General features: G+C 32.8%; 1 long non-coding RNA gene across 1 annotated transcript; it reads right to left on the minus strand.

Moving 5' to 3' along the window:
* Nucleotides 1-21,014: 21,014 nt before the first annotated feature.
* Nucleotides 21,015-21,711, minus strand: LOC149252362 (uncharacterized). Its single transcript, XR_016266048.1, has 3 exons — nucleotides 21,595-21,711; nucleotides 21,266-21,384; nucleotides 21,015-21,062 (listed from the first exon to the last, which is right to left on the minus strand). It is a non-coding gene; the product is annotated as an uncharacterized LOC149252362 (long non-coding RNA).
* Between the last annotated feature and the right edge of the window lie 304 nt (nucleotides 21,712-22,015).

The following is a 22,015-nucleotide window of genomic DNA, read 5'->3' on the forward strand; positions in this document are numbered from 1 at the left end:
TCTGTCAACCAAATCTCAACAGAGATCTATATTTTATTAATTAATTTTATTTGGTTCATTAACCTTTTTAATAAGAACATAATTTATTTTTTCTTCTAATATTATTAAACATTATTAGTCTAACAGTAACAACAGTAATTTTCTTTGATATTCATTATAATTAATAATTATATTGATTATAATAATTATTTATAATAATACTTATTATTATAACATTTATTATTTATAAATAATTAGTAATTAAAAATTATAATGTCTATTAATCAATTAAATTATTAGTAAGAATTAGTAGTGAATATTTATAATAATTATTACTAATTATTAATTATTAGTATTATTATTAATTTATATTAAGAATTATTTATATTTAGATTAAGATTTAAAATAAGTTCTATTAATGAACTAATTAATTCTCTTAAGAATTAAATTTAATAATAAATAGTTTTTAATAATTATTAATTTTCCAATTAATTAATTAAATTTTAAATTATTAACTCTTCAAAAATTATAAAAATTATTAAAAATTACAATAAAAACCTTAATAAATAAAAAACTTTAAAACATGGATAATAATAATTATTATTAAACAACCGACCTTCATCTCATTTTTAAATCGAAACAACTCACCTCTTAACTATTTAAACTTCTCATTTAGCTCTTCTACTATCCACATTCAGAAATAATGTTGATGATAGATCCCTGTTAGGATTTGAAATATTGACAGAATATGATTATTACTGTGAGTTCTCCAAAAACTAACTCAAAAGATATAAGCCACAGATATCTAAAATCCAACTAATATAATTATTAATCAAAGCTTATCACATACGTGTTTGAAGCTTAAAAAGAACATGCTTCGCAACGTACATCAACAAAATTTTCGCTCTGATTAAGCAAGCCGCCCAATGACATCCCAAGTTCAATCTAATCCTTTTATTAAAAACAAAAATAAACTGCTTTGAATGAGTAAGTCATCTGGTAACATGCAAAGTTAACTTGTTTAAAAAAGAAAACGAAAAATTAAACATACAAGTGACCTAATAATATTCAAAGCCTAATCTTATATGCCTAACAAAATAAAGGAAAAGTGGAAAAAAAACACGCTAAGCAGAATAAAAGAAGAACGAAGAAAATATTTTACCGCAGGGCAAAGTAGAAGAGGAAGTATATATATATATATAGTATATATATATATATTTGAAAGCCCCTTTACGTACTCGGATTTCGAGCTGGACCTTCGGCACTGGGCTAGGAGAGCTCAGTCAGATGAAATAAGGGGTTATTGCAATGTATTAGGGAGTATTTTATAAATTGATTATTTTTTTTAACTACGACGAATGGGTAATTTTTTAGATTAATTTAAGGTTGTGTAAATATACTAAAATTGGTAAGTCAGATATATTAGATTTTATGATTACAATTTAGGAAAAGCTAAGATTTTTGAAAATGAAGAGTCTACTCCTTAAACCAAGATTACAGTAGGTCATATACTCAATAAATTTTGAATTACAGTCTAACTAATTTCAACCAACAAAATTTACCATTAAACCACATGTCACTGTATATCTCATAGACTAACCCTTATAAGGTCTAATCTCCTTATTTTGCCAAATTCTAACTTCAAAACTTAACAAAAATATTTATAATTTTTATAATGTAGTAGTATTTTAAATATTATACTAGTCAAAATATGTATTATTGAATTTAAATGATGTAATTTATTAATGTATATTTATATATGTTCTAATGTAGTAGTCTTTCCATATTATACTCGTCAAAATATGTATTATTGAATTTAAATGATGAAATTTATTAACGTATATTTATATATATTCTACTTTATACAGTGGTGAAAATATAGTTGGAGATGTACGTTATAGTTGGAGATGTACGTTATTATTGTTTAAAAAATATATATATATTTTTTAAAATTTAACATTATAAACAAAACATTTATTTAGTAAAAAATATCATCATAATAAATTTAAAAAAAAACTTACAGATAAATAATGGTATCTTAGTACAAAGTTTTTTACAAGTGAATAATGGTATCTCAATACATATGTGATTGGCAAAATGCATATGATAATGAGAATAATTTAATTGTCTAAAATTTCTTATTTCAATTTAAGGTAGTTGAGGATTGGTTTATTTATTTTTTATTTTTTTAATTGAGGGCCTAGATTGATTCTCATGGGAATATGTTTATCAAATTCTTATGAACAGTTATAGTGTATTATAAAGTTTGTTAGGTTTCATTGACTTTTAATAAATTTTAAAAATTATATTCATGGTTGCCTCCCACCAATTTCTTAGGAATTTGATATTATTCCAATTCTAATAATTTCTTCATTATCATTTATAACATTCATTTATATATAAGTAAATTTTATTTAGAAAAATGGTCCATTAACAATTTTATTTAGCAAAATGTTCCATTACCAATTTTATTTAGGAAAAATGGTCTATTAGTTTTAATAAATTTAAAAAATAGATTTGTGGCTCCCCACCCACCAATTTCCTAGGGATCTGAGATTATTCCAATTCTAATAAGTTCCTCTATGATAAGTTCCTCATCATTTTATAACATTTACCTCATTATTTATAACATTCATTTATATAGAAGCAAATTTTATTTAGCAAAATGCTCTATTTTACAATAAGATTTGTAATCCCTTTTTTCCTTTAAGTTAAAGTTGACCCATAACCTTTTTATAAACCCTTAATTAGGTAAATAAGTACATTAGTATGACATTTTTCATATTGCAATAATTATATTTATGAAGCTTTCGACTATATCAGTCACATTAATATTTTTAATGTAATTGTACTAATAGTATCCCAATAGAAAATACACATGATTTTAAACTAATGTAATTATTGAGATAAAGGTTTCTATATTTTTCTTAAAAATATTTTTAAAAGAAAAATATTAAATATTTCAAAACCATTTTTTATTTAACTTTTAAAAAACCGTTATTATTTTTATATTTAAAATAAGTATCTAATGATTTTTTGGTTTGATAAAATAGTATCAGCTATTAAAATAAAATTAACATATAAGTAGGTAAGACATTGTTAGATGAAGTTGTTAAATTATCTAGAATAATTTGTATAGGTTCACATTTTATAACTAGAAAGACTCTTAACCACTTATTCATTTTCTTATTAACATTGTACAGTGAAATCTCATTAAGGTATTTAGAGGATGTGAACATACTTTTGTTAAATATAATAACTTTTTCTCATAGTTATTTTTTATATAAAATAAATCTTTTATTCATTTTGTTTTGCACAATATTTAAGAAATTATTTACATATTTTTTTTATTTTTAATTATATTTTTAAAGAGAGGGGGTGCTTACATGAAAGTGATGGCTTCAAAATGGTAATAGGCACTCATGAATGTGCTTATCAAAATAAGCGTGTATTCTTAAACAGAGGTACACATTGTCAATCCTATAGCCTTGTTTTACAGTCATGCATGCTCGTCACTTTGGATATTTTAGGAAAACATGTATTTAAAAGAAATCAGTAATTTCAAAAATGAGTATGCGTGATTTTGAAAGTATGCATGTCATATAAAAGTTTAGGTGCTAATATTAGTTTTAGTTTTTTTATTTACATGTAAAATTTTCTTTTAATGCTTTTTGAAAATGGGAAGTTTATTCCTCGAACCAATCATTTCAACCAATAAAACTTACCATTAAACCACATATCACTCTATATCTCATAGAATAACTATTATTAGTGTAATATCCTTATTTCGCTAAATTGTAACTTCAAAATTTAACAAAAATATTTATAATTTTTATAATATAGTAATCTATTAAATATTATACTAATCAAAATATATATTATTGAATTTAAATGATGTATTTCTTAATGTATATTTATATAGATTCTACTTTATACCATAGTGAAAATATCGCTGGAGATGTATATTATTATTATTTAAAAAAAATTAACTATTTTTTTAAATTACTATAATATCAACATTATAAACCAAACATTTATTTGGTAAAAAATATCATGATAATAAAAAAACCTTACAAGTAAATAATATTATCTCAATACAAATGGGATTATTGATGGGATTATGGAGAATGTACATGATAATGAGAATAATTTAACAAATAGGTAATTATCAAAAATTTATTATTTCAAGTTAAGGTAGTTGAGGATTTGTTGACTTTTTTTTTTTTTTAATTTACCGCTTAGATTGATTCTCATGGGAATATGCTTAGAAATGCTTCATCTTAATGCTTATCAACAGTTGTGGTGTATTAGTTTGTGACATTGTATCGACTTTTAATAAATTTAAAAAATTATATTCATGCCACGTGGCTCCCTCCCACAAATTTCCTAGGGAGTTGAGATTATCCCAATTTTAATAAGTTCTTGCATGATAAGTTTCTCATTGTTATTTATAACATTCATTTTTGTATAAGCAAATTTTATTTAGCAAAATGGTCCATTACTATTTTTTTTAGCAAAATGGTCCATTACTTTTAATAAATTTAAAAAATTATATTCTTGCCACGTGGCTCCCCACACACCACTTTCCTAGTGATTTGAGATTAATTCAATTCTAATAAGTTCCTCATTATTTTATAACATTCATTTATGTATAAGCAAATTTTATTTAGCAAAATGGTTCATTTTACAATAAGATTTGTAATTCCTTTTTTTTCTTTAAGTTAAAGTTGACCCATAAACTTTTTATAAATGCTTAATCAGGTAAATGTGTGCATTAGTAAGGCATTATTCGTGTTCCAATAATTATGTTAATGAATTCATTCGGCTATATCAACCACATTAATATTTTTAATATAGTTGTACTAGTAGTATTATATAGTTGTACTAGTAGTATCCCAATAGAGAATGCAGATGATTTTAAACTAAAGCAATTATTAAAGTGAAGATTTCTATATTTTGGTTAATAATTTTAGATATTTAAGAGAAAAATAATAAATATTTAAAATCATTCTTTATTTAAGTTTTGAAAAACAATTATTATTTTTATATTTAAAATAACTATCCAATGGTTTTATGGTTTGATAAAATAGTATCAACTACTAAAAAAATAAAAATTAACCGATAAGGAAGTAAGACATTGTTAAATGAAGTTGTTAAATTATCTAGAATAATTTGTATAAGTTCTCATTTTATAACTAAGAAGACTCTTAACCACTTATTAGAGGATGTGAACACAATTTTTTAACATTAAATATAATATTTTAGTTATTTTTTATATAAAATAATTTCTTTATTCATTTTGTTTGGCATAGTATTTAAGAAATTATTTGGATATTTTTTTAATTATATAGAGAGAGATGATGCTTACTTGAAAATGATGGCTTCAAGAGGTGCAATAGGTCCCTTATGAATGTGCTCATCAAAATAAGTGTATTCTTAAAAACATGCACACATTCCCAATCTTATAGCTTTGTTTTACAGTCATGCATGTTTGTCACCTTGGATATTTTAGGACCACATGTTTTCAAAAACAATGAGCATTTTCAAAAGTGAGTGAGCATTTTCGAAAGCATGTGTGCCATTTTGAAAGCATGCATGTCATAGAAAATTTTAGGTGCGAATATTAGCCCATGGGTGAAATCTAAGGGGTTTTCTATTTTGAATGGGCGAATTTTAAAAATTACACCCTTTTTCTATGGTTTTCCCAGAAATTGTGTAAATAGTTAAAGATAAAACATATTTCGCCTCTCCAAATTTTTGTTCCAAGTCCCAATTCATCTTGAAAAGATCATTTGCGAGTGGTATTTTCTTCTAATGTGCCCCCACCCCCACACCACCCCCCCCCCGCCCCCCGCCCTTGCCCCCCTTCCACCCTCCCCCCCACCCAACTTCTAAGAATGGTTTGTAACTCATTCCAAGCCTCGATTTGACTTGAAAAAATTTTTTGTAGGAAACACATTGAAGGTGGTATTTTCATTTGTCTCCAATAGGCCCTCGATTTCTAGGAATGGCATTGGTTAGGGACTATTTCGCCCTCAGGTATGGTAGAATTCGTCCTATATTTTAGAGGTTTTCTTGCATTTAGAGTCTAATTACCCTATATAAATGTGTATGGTATCTATAATCAGAATGAACCCATCCAAATCACCAGAACATAATTAAGGGAGGAGCGCCTCGAATGAGGACTTTGGTATCATACAGCGTGTAGCAACTTCATGATCACTTGAGTCATCACAAGGGTCGTTGGACATTGAGTTGTAGTCTTGGTCTGGTCCATTGACTGGTGGCCTAAGCAACGAGAAAATTTTGGATACTTCAATCTCAGTCTCGTCTTTTCTTGTAGATCAAACAAAAGGTACAACCATTTTTTTTCCTTTTAAAAGACATGATGGATTGTTTTTGTCTTGCTATTTTTCTCACCAGCAAATATTTACGGGAGGAGCACCTCGCATGAGGTTCATGCATTGTTTTGGTTTAGTTGTTTTGTGTTGTGTCACATGTGCCTCTAATATTGTTGGTGTAAGAATATCTATGAGCTAAGTGATCCTATTAGGATTCAGAGGTGATGTCACTATGACTGATGACACGGAAATAAGTTAGCAGGCTTGCTTGGAATTTAACTTGGTGTCAGTATTCAGAGCAGATTGGCAGATGAATCAATCCAATGTTTAGAATTAATGCAAGCCCTACAAAGTGCACAGTCGCTAATCCTCAGGATTATCCCACATGGAGTCTCCCGAAGCCATGTCACGACTGCTGGTGAATGTGGGATTTGGATGAGGCGTTGAATACCATACTAGTTGGAAACTCGTGATGGCTATGGATCATTGATCTCGCCAGCCTCGATCTTCGATAATTAGATGGTGGACTCACAAAACTATCTAACTCGTGCTTTGTTGAATACAAAAGTAGTATAATAAAAGTTTAGATTTTTTGAAATTTCAACCTCTATCCTTTATATTTTTTGAAATTTCAATCTAGATGTTAGAGTTATTTGATTTTGTAGATATCCCTGAGTTTGTATTTCTTATGATTCCTCTATACTCATTCATATCCAACATCCCTATAGCTACTCCCTGCATCTCAGTCATAATATTGATATCCTTAGTATCTGTAGTATTAATCTCTTGACATGGTTTCTCACTATTAACATCAATATCCTTACATTTTGTAGCATCAGACTCTTCCACCTTCTTTGTCAATAATTGTTTCCCCATGTTTCCCTTCTCTATTTGCTCATTTCCTTCTACCTGAGTGTCAATATGGATTTTATTTCCATTTTCAAATTGTTTGTCTTGTTCACATAAACACTTGGACTTCCTTGAGTCAAGTGTCTCAATGTGGGGATCTCTCAATCTCTTTGATGTGGATCTTCCCTAAACTACAATTTTTTTGTTTCTGATGAGCGTATTCAATTTCTTCGCCTTGTGCTAGTAAATGGCAGGACTCCCCACAGGAAGCACGCTGCAATATATTTTCTTTCAATGTTTTCCCAAGGGATGATGTTGTTTCAATGTTATACAAATGAATTATTATATTTTATGTCTTAATAGTTTCCCATTACCATTGTTAAACAAGTTTTTTTTTGTGAAATTGCATTTTTCCATAAAATTCAATTTTTGATATACGTTCTTTCAATGTTTACTCGACAATTATTTTGCAAAGTACAATTCTATATTCTATGAACAAGTGAATTTATATGAAGCATATCTCATTGAACAAATTTGGGTACAAATGGGTACACATAATGATGAAAGGAAAATGTAAATATTTTTCTCTAAAAACATTGAAACAGTAAAAAGATGTTGTACCATGTTCGTAAGCGAGTTCAAGACAAAACAAAAATGGGGCATCGAATGTATATTGGATATTTCGTTGATGTTTATTTTTATAGGGTATGATGAAATCCTTTTTGATTAATATGTTTTTTTGAACTATGCCATAGAGTATACTTTGAATACTACCCACAAATCTAGTAATTCTCAACTCTTGGAAACTATTGATGCAGGTTTCTTGATGAATTTGAAATTTTACTTGTGGAATATTTAGTGAGATGTAAAAATATAATCATGGGAAGAAACCAGCAAGGCAAATGGATGTATTATCATACTTCCAAATGTCTCCATCCAAGAATACACATTCTCTTCATGCTTCAAGCTCCTTTGAACAATCCATTACTAAGAGAGATGCTAAATCTTATGAAAATGCATCTGATATCCATATGATGGATGAAATAATAGGTTCCTCAGGTGATCGGTGTGAGATAAATGTAGTTTCAACAAAAATTGGTGATGAAAATGTTGAAGATTTTTCCTTGGAAGGTGACACAATCAATTCAGGGAAAAGTAAAAAATGCTAGTGGACCAAAGGGAGACAATTCCAAGAAGATTGAGTCTCAAGTTTTCCATTTATTGAAGAAAAACCTTCCACAAATGTGGATGAGGTTTCCCGAGAAGTTAAATGTAATGCATGTAGTTAGAAAACTGACAAGGTAGTGAAATTCTAGATGAAGCTCAATACAATACAGAAGCATGTAGAAAAGTTGTATGAAAAGAAAATTGTAAATGGTGAACAGAAATCTATTCTTAGATGGAAATATTCTGAGGAATGTTGACATATCCAATATGTAGAATAATACAAGAAATATTTAATAAGAGGAAACTTGAGGAAAATGGAGGAACCATCATATCTTTATTTGGAAAGACAATGGAAAGAAGTTTGTTATCCAATATGATACACTTATGCATTGTATTTCATATATTAATTAGAGATCGTCCTATGACACATTATCCAGATTACATGAAATATCTTTATTTTTTTCAAGTGTCAAACTTTACATATTCTCATTGTTTTGTAACCATTGGTTGGGAATAGGAAATATATCTAGCTCAAGTAGAAAATGATGATTTGAAAGAGAAGATTGAAAATGCTAGGTTTTTCGCATTGTCTTTGGATGAGTTTACACCTATATATAATACTTCATGGATTTGCATGAGAATATATATGGTCAATGACCATATTAGGAATTCCTATCTACTTGGGATTAAATAGATGAGAGAGACTTCTACAACTCAAAATATTTATGAAATTGCTCTTACTAGTTTGAAGGAAAGTGGTATGGATCATTTAATGATTGCAAAAAAGTTAGTATGTGTTGGAGTAGATGGAGCATTGATAACGCAAGGAAAAAGGGGTGGCATTTGTGTTAGACTACAACTATTAGCCTCGCTATATATGCTTAATATTCATTGTATGGCTCATAGGATGACTATTTCATTTAAAATAGTAAGCATGTTTCCATCAGTTTCGAAATTCAAGACGTTATACATGAGATTCATGCATACTTTTCTCGTAGTCCCAAATGAATTTTAGAGTTTCAACATTTTGGAGATGGGGTTATGGGTGGAAAAAAAACTATTGAAAGATGTTGATACAAGATGGATCTCATTGAATAGACCAGCTCAGAGACTATTTAGTGAGCTCAAATCGTTGGTAGGGTTGATGTATGAAAATCGCTACAATGTAAACAAAGCTCAAGATCTTCCTTTTCAACAAAGTGATATAGAGATATTATTTACATTGGTTGGAATTCTTCCTATGTTACATGAAATGTATGTCCTCATGAAAATGTCTCAAAATCACATAATGTGTATTGCAGAATACACAAATATGAGAAAGTCACCATGCCTTGCATTAGATTATTTGTATATTATGCCTGACTCTTTTACTAGCCTAGAGTTTACAAGTTGGATTAAGATCATCAATATAGAAAGTACTAAATTTTCTTTTACGTTTGATGAAAAAGAGATAACACTTATCACATTGTGTGGGTATATGGTTCCCTGCCATTATATTAGTAATATGGTATGAATCACCAAAGATTTCCCCGTGTCAAGAGACCAATTTGATAATATTGTGATTTCAGTGAGACAAAATTTGATAGAAATTCCAAGATCACTACCTTTAGAGATAAGAGAAATATTTCCTTGAGATGAATTATTGGAGGTCATATGTGTTGTATACCCTCAATATTGGAACAATTGTCAATTTTGAAGAACTTTAAAAGTTGATTTTCAAAAGAGATTAAAATGTTTAGTAGACCAATTTTGCAAGAAAGTCTCGATACATGGAGAACATATTGAAGGTATTTTAGATTTATCAAAATTGCATCAACAAGGTGGACGCTTTGCTAAAATAATGTGGAAGCAATATCCTTTTTTTGAGAATCATAATGAAAACAGTGAAATAACAAGATTATGGAATACCTTAAGTGCTAGCCAATACATGCAAGAAAACACCTCATAATATTTCAAATTAGTATATTTGTGTCAAACCATCATTTTTGCATCAGTGGAGGATGAGAGAATGTTTAATGCACTATCATTATTGAAGTAAAAGTTGAGTAAAAATCTTGATAAACATGTGGATACATGTTTAAGATTATATGTAACAAAGTATGACATTAATAATTTTCCATATGAAAGAGAACTAGCTCTTTTGTGATCAAATTGTTATAGAAGGCGAGAAAACAATATAAGAAATTCCTCCAATGAACTTGATACAAAACATAATGTTTTGGAGGCTCATAATGACAATTCATTTGGAGAAGAGCATGTTCACAATGTAGAAAATGAGGACCAATATGAGAACTAGGAAATTGATATACCCCAAGACGTAATCTAATTCAATATATTTGATGAAACCCTTATTTTGGTATACATGTTCCATTGATCATGTGAGATTACTATATGTCAATTTCAGGTAAAAATAGGTTCTATATTTTGTGTTTTTCATTGTAACATTGCAGCTACATTTCTTTGATGTGTCTTATTATAAGATTTATGTTTCGTATTTAATCATCACATTGTTTTTTTCTTATCTGTGACAAGAAATGATGTTGGAATTGATAAAGATAGGACCTATTTATTTTCACATAGATAGTGTCCAACTATTATTAAATAATAAATAACTAATTTAATAATACTATCGCAAAGCAACAATGGGCTCATTAAAGTACATGAAGCTACCTTGATGTCTAGCTCTGATATCTTGGAAAATTTTAATGCTCTATATGTTGATTGTGTTTGGGGAATTTTGTTAAGTTTTGAGTTTTGGATTTCTTTTTTGTCAAACATTATGTTAGTCCCTTGAATTTTTTTAGTTCTTATTTCATGCTTCAATTCATAGATCTTCATATAGTTTTATAATTATTAATGTTTTCTATATATATTTGGTGGTTTGAAGAAAGCTGTTTTTATTTCCTTTCACTTTGTGGCATGACTTTAGCATCTTCACTTTTAGAATCTAGTAGACTACTATGCTTATTTTATATTTTATTGGAAAATAATTTTTAATATTCGGAAAGTAAAATGAGCCATGGGTAGATAAGCAAAGATAAAAATGGTGTATGTACTAGGTACTTGTGCATTAATCATAGCAAACCTATTTGCATGATACCAAAATTATTTTGTATAGCATCATGTCTCCACTTTCCCAAATATAAAATTAGACCAACCCTAGAGCTTGAAGCATTGCCAAAGTGGAAGGAAATTCCACATTATCATAAGTGTTTTCAATTGCATTTGATTAACGAAAGGTTTTTAATTTAATAAGTGTGTTTTGCATGACATGTCACATACTAAATGATAAATAAAAAATTAATTAAACTATGAAGGTTTGAAAGTGGAACAACAACAATTAAACTTAAATCTTATATATGTATTCAATAAACTAAGTTAATTAAACAATTAAATAAATTACATAAATAAAGAACAATACATAAATGACATACATAGAACAAGAAACATGGCATAATCAATAGACAGTTGGAATCATCTTCAAAATTTCATTACTTCTCCAAGAAAATATTGTACATTGCATAGCAAAAATTCTGTCTCTGGGCCAAAGTCAGAAACACAAAATTGGTTCCTTGATCTTCTTTTAAAGAAACTTTTACATTGAAAATAGTTATTAAAACTGTCAACTGTCACAACTATTTCTTAACCATTCGGTCCTCATGAAAATTAAAAGAGTAAACTATTTGAAATTTATAACTCTTAGAATTACAAAAATGAGACATTTTCCAAAAATTGAAAAGATTCAAAAATAATCATTCAATAACTTGGGAATATTGTGCAACTTCATGCTCACTTAATGAAGCTCTAGGTTGCACAACTCAAACATTCATTGGTGAAATCAAGCTCTCACACTTCTTCCATAGGGTTAAGTCAGGAATTGGACACACTAACATTCCATTGAAGGTCATTTTTAAGTTGGTTACCCTAGTGTATATGGGCTTCTCAGTGAACAAATTTTTGACTAACCATAACAGTTGGAAGTCCTTCTACAAGTAGTTCATGATAGTAGCTCCTTTCAAATTTGTTTTTTCTCATGAGATGCATTGATCTTAATTTTTCCTTCCACTAGAAATTTTTCATATTGTTCCCAAGAAACGAGGCTACCTTTTTTATTCCAACATGAAGGCAACCCCAGTCTGACTCTCTTGTGAAAATTGGAATTAAAAGTTGCCACATATTCCCTAACTTCTAACAATCTATCTTATGATTATTTCCTATACATGTTCTTCTGCACCATCTTGGTTATTTCTGACACCATAATTGATCTGTCTACAATGTCGACTACCCTTAATTCATGAGAAAACTTAGCATTTAGATAATAAATGATTAATTTAGCTAACTTTGCACTTTTCTCTAATTGAGTTTTATTGGTGTAGATGATGGCTTCAGAGGCCCTAAGCAATTCCTTTTCTTTTTCTATGACTACCATATGATCCTAGACTACTTTGATTTGTTGAATGATATCATTCCAAATGATCTTTGTTGCTTGAATAAGAGAAATGTTCCATTTTATATTTTATTTTATATCTTTGATTTCATCACATGCTGACTTGTATTTATTGTGATGCTCAATTGATTCTTTCTGGCCATGTTCAATTATCTCTCCTTATGCTTCAGTTCTTCTTTTACATCATCCATATTTTTTAGCAGTTTCTTCAATTCATCTCCTGCAATCTTTAGCTCTGTGATAACAGTCTTTAGAACCAGCATCTACTAGAATTGTGCAAACATGCTTTTCTATCCTCTGCTGCAGATCAACATTGATCTCCTTAAGAATTGTCATTTCCTTATTTCATTTGAGTAACTCATCATTCAAGATTTATTTTTATTTTTTGATATGGGTAACTTCTAGAGCTTGAACATGCTCTGTTGTAGGTAGCTTTAGTTTCATCCATAAATACCGTATTTCAAACTATGCACTCTAGATCAAGGACTGGACATCTGCTTTATCATCTGGCTTTACCCCAAGCTTGATTATCAACTTATTACACTCTTCATTCTGAGTATGAAGAGCTTGGGAATTATCCCTTTCCATATTTAATTGATAGATCACCATTCCAAATAAATCATTTGTCTTGCTTGCTTCGAGTGATGTTTTTCTCAGATCATTATATATTAACTCCCATGTCTTCCTATGTAGGTTTATTTTATCTAGCAATCGAATTTATTTAGGGTTCATAGATAAGCTAATTGTACTAAAATATACATTGGAGGAAATTGACTAGGCCAGAGGGTGGGTGAAAGAGAATATCAACTTGTTTCTTTCCAAATCCATAGTTGAAAGAAGTATGGTTTGTTAACTAGAAATGGATTAAGATTCCAGTTAAGCCATAGCATTATACTTTTTCATGTTCCTCGCCTCAATTTTTTCATAGATATATTTCAAAACATTCAAATTATTGTATCTTATTCATATGGAATTAGAGATGATGGTGCACACTTCATCGCTCCCAACTGCAACTGAAAACCATCCTCACTTGAAGATATTTCTATGAATTGTTCAAATTTTGCCTCACCTCCTATCATTTTGACTTTGTTACTACCCTGAGAACTTTACTAATCAAGATCTATGACATCAACGACATTTATTTTTAACCCCTTTTCAGTAGGAAGAGGGGTTTTTACCTCCATACACTCTCTTGTCTCCACTAAGCCACAATTTTCCAATTTCTCAAGTTCTCTCTTTGGTTCATGGATATACTGGGCACAAGATATTTCCAACCTCCTCTTTGAAATGACCTAGTGTGGATCGTAGTGTCACTTCTCCCCTTGCTGAAATTTCATTGCTTGAAACCTTTTATGTTTCTCCTTTGAGCTTTTCTATTATTTAGAATAAAGGGGCCTATAGTTCTGGGTAATTTAAACGAAAATCCTTTCCTAGATGGGACAAAGTGTACTTGATATACATTTAAACTTTGTCTAATAAATTCCAATTCAAATATTCTCATGGGAAGAAAATAAGGAAGCATATATGGTGAGATATATTCTCCATATAATCTGATTTATACATACTCTTCGAATAATAACCAGTCTCCAACTTTCAAAAATTTTCTCAATTGTAAAACAAATTGAGCCTTTGGTAAAATTCTCAGAGGAGCAGTATTATTGACTATTTCATAGAGAATTGACATGGAAGAAGCAATGTAAAATGACAAGCCTTCATTATTTTGTCTACACCTGATCATATCAGCCCAATGTATCATTGTCTACTTTTGCTTATTTATATCCATGATATTCAGACCCAAATCCATGAAATGGTCAACATGAACATACAAGAAGAGGTATAAGATCAAGGAAGGAAACCTAAATCACCTAGACATACTGAAGTTGAGAAGTTGTAGATTAATGTTATTTTCCCATAAAGTAGGAATATCCAACACAATGCCATGTTGCATCACTAAATGTAAAATCCATAAGGCTTGACAATCAATCATTGTGTTATTATATTTTCCCAAAATTCCCATAATTATAGATAAAACTAGCCTAAAATTTTTAGAAAAAAACTATGGGAAATTTTGTAGACTCTCGTGGAAGAACTACATTTGGAGGAAAAAATTAGAAATACAGTTTGCGTTTATCCTATGTTGACAGGATCTGGTAGACAGACATAAGGGTTTCATCATAAAATTCAGCATAATGATTAGATTGGGGAAGATACAAGGCTTTCTGAATCAACAAGGAAGACATGTTAAAAATGTTTTCACCAAGAGAATTCATTACATAACATCTCTATGTGTATAAAGATGAGGTTAACCAGCTAACGAATTATGGAAAAAAGTAATTCTGAGGGATAATTGCAGCTAATAAGCCTGATTAAATATTCTTGAGGAAATTCCCACTCAACATGACTTGTTAAAATGATTTGACAAATTTCCATTAAATTTAATGGGAAAACAAGGATGAAAATATCATGTTCCATGTCTATTAGGGGTATATGGGTGGAAGAACCAAATAAAGTGGGATTTTTTGTCATTTTCAATTTACTTTAAAAAAACACCAGATAATTTAAGACCCTAGATAGTAAATACCTCGTAGTTCGAAAGTGGCTTGATGATGGAGTCAATTGTCGACGACTGTCAAGAGTGATAGCTATACCTTGGAGCAAATTCGAAAATGGCAGATAAAATAGAATAAATGAGGAAAACCAGGTTTTTTTAAAGACAAATGGTGAAAAAATTATAATTAAGGTAATGGAGAGTCGAGACAAAAGAGTACAGAAGGGTCACATGGTGGCCAGTGGTAGGTGACGTGGAAGTGTGGTGAGTGAGGTAGAATGAGGTGGCATGAGTTGAGTGACGTGGAGGTGACGATGTGGAAACAAGCCTCAGGGGCACCCCTAACGGTAAGTGGTTTTGTCCCTTTGCATCGTTGGGGTTGATAATAGTTGTCAATCACACCGATATTGACTTTTCAAAACCACTTACTTGGGGGCACCCTGTAGTATAAACATCGAGCTAGTTGTGACTTCAAAATTGGTGTAAATGCATGCCCGATGTATGGTACGATGATGGGTTTTGACAACTACGCACTTTTTAACAATTTACTTCATTTGACACTCACAGGGCTGACCCACTCACTTTAAAATATATTATTATTTTATTCGCCCAAACTTTGGGCGTGCACCATAGTCTCATCACAACTATAGTATGTACCTTATTTTTTAGTAAACATATTTGTCTATTTTTTTTTTATGCTTTTATACTGTTTCTTTTTTAACTAAAAAGAAAATTGACTACAACATATTCGCCATGACTTTACAACATAATATAATCTGGTGAGAGATTCGCCAAAAAAAATATATGTACATACTATATTATTGATAAAATCGCCTTCCATTTTTCCCATGTATCATGGGGATTCCCCCATTGTTTATAAATATAAATTTAGGGGGGGGTCTCTTAAAATTTTCCCTAATGCATGTGCTTTTAAAAGTATGTTCATGCTTTTATGTCTATAATATTTGAGATGTAGGGAGGGAGGGACAGAGGGAGGGAGAGAGAGAGAGATAAAGTTGGGGGTGTTGTTATGAAGGAGGAACTAGGAGAGGGAGGGATAGATAAAGAGAGGAAGGAGGGTCAACAATGAGGATAATAGAGAGAGAAAGGGAGTGAAGAAGAGAGTGGTAGATGGACATAGAGAGAGTGTGAATGAATGAGAGGGAGAGGGAGTGAAGGGGTAGAAAAATAGAGGGAAGAAGAGAGAGGGAAAGAAGGAAAGTGGGAGAGAGAGGGAAATAGGGATAGGATGAGATAATGGAGAAAGTATAGAGAGGAGAGTGGGGAAGAGGATTAAAGTGATGGTGAGAGAGGAAAAGGGAGAAGGGGAGAGAGAGCCAACATGCAAAAGATAGAGAGAGGGGCAAGGAGGGGGAGAGAGAGAGAGAGAGTGGTGGGATTTATAGGGGATAAAGGAATAGAGGGAGGAAGGGTAATAGGGAGTGATATGGGGACAAAAAGGGAGGGACAAAATAAGAGAGTGAAAGCGGAGAGAGGAGAGCAAGAGAGAGAGAGAGGTAAAGAGAGATATAGTGTGGACTGATGGAGAGAGAAGATAGTTGGTAGAAGGAGGAGGAGTGAAAGACATCAAGGTTCAGCTAGGAATGTTTAGAGAAAGGGGGAGAGGGTAAGGGGAAGGTAGAGAAAGGGAGGAAATGAGAGAGGGTAAGATGTAGAGAGAGAGAGAGATGGTCCGATAGAGAAATAGAGAGAAATAAGGAGAAAGGGTGATAGAAGGGAAGAGGTAAGAGACAGAGGTGAAGAGGGAAAGAGAGGGAACAATGAGGAAGGATGAGAGAGGGAGACTAGGGGAGAAGGGTAGAATCAAGGAGAGAGGAAGAGGGAGAAAGAATGATTAAGCAGGAGAGAGAGAGGGAGACAGGGAGAGAGAGAGATAGGTGGTAAATCTAAGATAGATAGGGAGAGAGGGTGGTAGGAAGGGTGAGAGAGAGTGATGGGGAGGGAGAGAGGGACAGAGTGATGGGGAGCGAGGGAGGGATACAGTGAGGGAGAGTGAGAGAGAGTGAGAAACAGTTAGGGAGATATAAAGTGAGAGAGAGGAAAGAGAAATAGAGTGGGGGGTAAGATATGTGAGAGATGTGGGGAAGAGATAAATAGAGAGTGAATATGAAGGGGAAAATATATACATCCACATACATAGAAAGAGAGAGAGATGGGGGATAGGAAGTGTGGGGGAGAGATGTGTAGAGAAAGAAAATGAGAGAGAGGATAGGGAAAGTGTGTGGGAGAGATATAGAGAGAGGATGGGAACGGGGTAAAATAGAGAAACAGGGAGAGTGAGAGGAGGGGGGAGAGAGGGAGGAAGAGAGGTATAGGGGAAAAGGAAGAAACAAAGACAGGGTGATATAAAGAAGTAAAGAGGGAAATGGGTGGGATATTAGGGAAGGTAGACATAGGGAGAGTTGGGGAGAGAGTGAGGAAATATGAACAAGGGGCAAAGAGTGAGAGATTGTGCATAAAAGAGAAAGGGGAGAAGGAATGTTTATAGAGAAGTTGGGGGAGAGAGAGAGCATAGGAGGGATGAGTATATACACAATGTTTATGGGTTGTAGTGAAGGAGGGATTGGGGAGGAAAAGATCGATAGAGATAGTGAGGAATGGAGAGGGAGTAATTTGAAGAGAGACGGGGAATGAGGTGAGAGAGAAAGAGATGGGTGATAGGAGGGAGAGAGGTCTACAGATGTGTGTGTGTGTGAGAGAGAGAGAGAGAGAGGGTGGTGGGCGGAGATGGAGAGAGAGGTTGGGTGAGAGGGGGAGAGAGAGAGAGAGAGGGTGGTGGGCAGAGATGGAGAGAGAGGTTGGGTGAGAGGGGGAGAGAGAGATAGAGAAAGTGGAGAGTGAGAGAGAGGGGGAGGTAGTAGTGTAGAGTGAGATAGGGACGAACGGGAAGAGAATAAGAGAATGAGGAGGAAAGAGAGAGAGAGAGAGGTGATGAGGGAAAGGGGGGATAGTATGGAAGAGAAAGAGAGGGAATGTTGGGGAAGGGGAAAGAGTTGGAGAGAGAGAGGAAGAGGGAGAGAGGGAAAGAGAGTGAGTGAGCATGCGCTAGAGAGAGAAAGAGTGAGTGATGGGAGTGATGGGAGATATAGGGGATCTGATATATATATCATTGTGTTTCTCTCTCTTCTTCCCTTCATGTCTTCCTCCCACCTTCCCTCTACCCTTTCTTTATCTCCCTCCCTCTTTCCTTCTCTTTCTCTCCTCCACTCCCCACTATCTCTCTACCCTCCAACTTTATCTCTATCTAAGAAGTCTAGCTTTAATGACAATAAAATAGCTATGACAAGTCATGAATAGGAATTCTTATTCAAGCTTACTACTCACTACCAAAACGCTTAATGATTCTTTAAAATACAACTCACTACCAAAACGCTTAATGATTCTTTAAAATACAACTCACTACAAAAACTCATGAGCTTACAACTCATTACCATTTAAGTCTTCAAAAAATTAAGCGTTAGGAAGATCAAAAGTGTTAGTTACTCAACATTCACCATTAAACTGAAACTCGTGTAATTTTATGACCTTTAATAAGCAGCTTACCGTAGAGAGGAGTTTGGGACCTGATTTCGATGGATGACATCAAGGATTCATCCAGTTTGCTCCTACTTGCAAGTATGCTCCGAATTCCGATCAACACTGTGGAGCGGAGAGAAACGCCGCTGCAGCTCGGTATGCATTTATTTTGTTTTTTTTTTTTTCTTCCATTTTAAGGAATCCAACATTGACCTGTAATATCGTAACTTAGTCCTCAATTATTCATGAAATTGCTCAGGTGTAACCGTATTCTTTGGTATCGGAAGGGGTTGAAGCAACTTTCTGGAGCTTAAATTTTCTGATCATAGGCATGTCGCAGCAAGATTTTTGGCTGATGTTGAAGTTGTCAGCAACCAAAAGGTCAATAAGACTTTAAGCTTGTCCAAGAAAGGGCCAGAAATGGGAGATCCAGAAGCTTTCCAAAACACGCCTTGAAGGGGTATCTAACCGTTTTTTGCTACTTGTAACTGTACAGTAAATTTGCTGGCCTCGTACCATTTTTCAACCCGTGAAGGAGAGCACTGTAGCATCATACTGTTCGAGTGATGAATGATAAGAAAATTTATACAATTAGAAGCTAACATATTGAATTGCAACGTGCAGGCGGTAAACGACCTTGAGACAAGAAGCGCTGTTGTAAAGATAAAGAAGAGTCTCCTTCCAATTCTTAATGAGATTCGGGCACAATTTGGAGGGATGTTGAATCAAGACATAGATGCATGGGAGAAAGAATGCCATGAATTCATTATTTTCCTTCACTGAGTGGACTTCACATGAAGACCACGATTTGCCAAATGACAAAGAGTTCCTAGCACCGTTTCTTTAACGATTCCTAGCACCGAGGAGCCCACTTTGGCATGAAGAATTCTACTTTCGCAGGGATCACAATTTCTCTGCACGGTAGCTATCTAAGGAATTGTAAAATCTATAGATCTTGCGTATGCTCTTCAAGGGATCCTAGGATCCTTTTGTACAAGTTAATTATCATTTCGTATACATCAGTATGGTACCATATAACTCAATGAAATTAAGTGGACACTAACTAATTAGAGAAACGTAAAGTGCCTGCAACTATTGCGTAAGGCTTGGGCATTTTGCAGGGTACACTTCAATACCAAGCAAAAAGGTGAACGGCATATTAATAAAGTACCTAACTATGTTGAACTCCTTGCTGGGCTGAAAATTTCTGTGCAGACATGGGTTTATTGAAGATTTTGCTTTGAAAGACATTTCAAATAATTTGATTTGAATTTTGTTGCTATTATCATGTTTTGCTTAGTCAGCCAGATATTTACGTTTTTCTGAGCGAAGAAGATATTTATGGCTTTCACATTATCTGGCCTCGAAAGAGATGTACTTTCACGGACTTTACTGACATGAAACAATCGAGCGATTGCCACCATATCTCCGTCGAATAATTTAATGAGCTTCGCAATATATTTTAAGTCAATATTCGTTTATACTCTCAAATGATAAAGACAATTTATTTAAAGTGGTCGGTTGGAAGCAATGGTCTAAGGTGCTCATCAATGAATATATTAATTAATAAGTAGTTCCATTAACAAAGCTATATAAATAAGTAGGTCCAGTAACAAAGCTATCCAGCACTTTCTTTTAGAAGTTTAATAGGAAATCAGTAATTAAATCAATCCAAGGAATATATAAACAAGGGAAGCTGCGACGCAGCGAGTCCCTGCGTCAAGTTGAGCCTGCCTGAAAATTCGGAATAAACGGATATGTGTTCTCTAGTAGCTGTTCGATCCAGACCCATAACCTGAAAGCTAGAAAGCCAGCCAGCTACATAGCATAAGGGATAGGTAGCATAAGTACCATAAACTGTCTTTTAACTGTAACTGTTTGAGCATTTTGTTCATTTTTGTGAACTATTGTATTTGTGTTTTGTATGTTGCGGAATATTTAAGAGAAGCATTGCATTTTATTAATGAAATCGAGGTGTGTAGTATATATTGTAGAGTCACTAAGAGCCATCCTTTTGTGAATCGGTAAGTTTGGTCATTGCATACTTTCTGTGAATCTAGGAGATTGGTCCCCCATCGCCAGGGCTTCACGAAATAATTCATGCTACTGCTGCCGTTAATGCCTCACCAGAGCTACTTGTGGAGGGATCTTGCGAATACAGGCACTGAAGATGATTTGTCCCATGATAGCTAACCTGCAACAAGTTTATTAATAAATTAACTACGAATGTTGAAAACAATACAGCCAAGCACTCATATTTGCGTCAAAGATACCAATCAGTTTAAATTAACTCTTCTGAGTGCAAAAATTGACAAATTAAACATGGGACAACAAAAGCTAAACTCTCAATTTGAAGAATGAGACAAAGTTCAAACAAAAATAATACTATTCAAATACCTCCTCGCCTGGCTGACCAACTGGCCTTGATCTTTTCAAGAGATGTTCAGAATCTGCAGACTGGTAATCTACTGGTGGGGTGTTGACTGGAGGGGTCCTCGGACGCTTCACCATAGCAGCTAAAAAATGATTTTTACAAGAGTTTTACTAAGGTTCTATGGTCAAGAATGAAATATGTCTACAGACTATTTAATCACTACATATCAAAGTATTTGCAAAACTCTGAGCAAAAAGACTAAAAAACATATATCACTATCTATACAAACATGCCATTGCTATAAAATCGAAGAAATGAGATTGCATCCCAGCCAGAGGCAGAGACAACTTACCTGGACTTGTTGCCGAACTAAGCCCTACAGGGCCTGCAGAAAGTGAAGTATGAGGCACAGGGGCAGGATTAGCGATCCAACCTGCAAGGGCACTTGGGGGATTTGTAGATGGTGATTAGCAAAGAGACTGGACGTAGTAATAAACAGGCTAGTAATAAAAAGAAAAAACGAATAATTAAAAGTTATATAAAAAATTATTAAATAAAATAATATGACAATTAGAATATATAAATATATAAAAGTCGCCACAGCTGGACCGCTGGACTTCATGCTACCGCATGGATACCAAGTGTCGCGTTACCTGCACCCACGACGCCCTCGCCTCGGGGTATCTCGGCCCTGTAAACTGTACCGGTGCTTCCCATTCCTATGATGTTGGAGTCCTTTATGCAAGCCAAGATTTCGCTGCTGGTGAAGTTGA

This window comes from Pinus tabuliformis, chromosome 7, assembly GCF_031772625.1.
Source record: "Pinus tabuliformis cultivar Carrire ecotype Pingquan chromosome 7, CPIR1, whole genome shotgun sequence".
Lineage (NCBI taxonomy): Eukaryota > Viridiplantae > Streptophyta > Pinopsida > Pinales > Pinaceae > Pinus > Pinus tabuliformis.